Source organism: Oncorhynchus masou, unplaced genomic scaffold, assembly GCF_036934945.1.
Source record: "Oncorhynchus masou masou isolate Uvic2021 unplaced genomic scaffold, UVic_Omas_1.1 unplaced_scaffold_2380, whole genome shotgun sequence".
In the NCBI taxonomy this organism is placed as follows: Eukaryota; Metazoa; Chordata; class Actinopteri; order Salmoniformes; family Salmonidae; genus Oncorhynchus; species Oncorhynchus masou.
The window spans coordinates 1-1,165 of NW_027008838.1; positions in this window are offsets into that span (position 1 = coordinate 1).

Genomic DNA, 1,165 nt, shown 5'->3' on the forward strand with positions numbered 1-1,165 from the left:
AAGACCTCAAGAGCATCTTGACTGGCTTGACTGAGAAGACCTTGAGAGCATCTTGACTGGCTGCTACACCGCCTGGTTTACACCGCCTGGTTTGGTCAACTGCTTGGCATCTGACAGCAAGGTGCTATAGAGTATGGTGCACACCACTGGAGCCAAACTCCCTGCCACTCAGGGCCTCTATACCAGGCGGTGTCAGAGGAAGGCACCAAGTCATAGACAAGTCAAAGTCTCTCTAGGTCCAAAAGGCTCCATAACGTTCCACTTCACAATAACAGCACGTACAGTTTCACTTACAGTGAAAGCACTAGATGTATTAATGTATATATAGACTACGTGGTCACTATGGGGCAGCTCTAGCAGGGCAGAAATTTGACGAACTGACTTGCTGGAAAGGTGGCATCCTATGACGGTGCTACGCTTTAAAGTCACTGAGCTCTTCAGTAAGGTCATTCTACTGCCAATGTTGGGCTATGGAGATTGCATGGCTGTGTGCTCGATTTTATACACCTGTCAGCAACAAGGTGTGGCTGAAATAGCCAAAACGCTAATTTGAAGGGGTGAACACATTTGTTTATTTAGTGTATTTGCAACTGCTCGACAAAATAAATATTTAAAAAATCTCGACATACGACCAGTCGACTAGAGTCAGTCCTAAAATAATGGGGGGGGGGATTGGCTGAATATTATACAATGACTTATCAACAGCTTTAACAACTTGACCCCACAGGAAATCTACACTGGCAATTATAGAAAGACCCATTTAATAATAATAATATAATAATAATATATCCCATTTAGCAGACGCTTTTGTCCAAAGCGACTTACAAGTCGGCTGGGGCCACTACTTTTTACTATATAACCATTGATTCTTGAAGAATAGAGCTTATAAATGCCTCATATGTTTCAACTGTCTCACCCCATCCGAAACCAAAATATACGCCTGTATAATGCCACTGTTTGTAAACAAACTGTATAACTTCAATAGTAGGTTAAAACTCTCATGTTTAACTCATGGATGGCCAGTCCTTGTATTCATAGTGATTTCAGGGGGTAGACCTCAGCTGAACTCAAACCTGGGTCCAGTGACCGTCAAGCCAACACCTTATAACCGTTACACCAAGATGTCTGAACTTCTTGACGAGGTCGCTAGGTGTTGGGTTAAGGT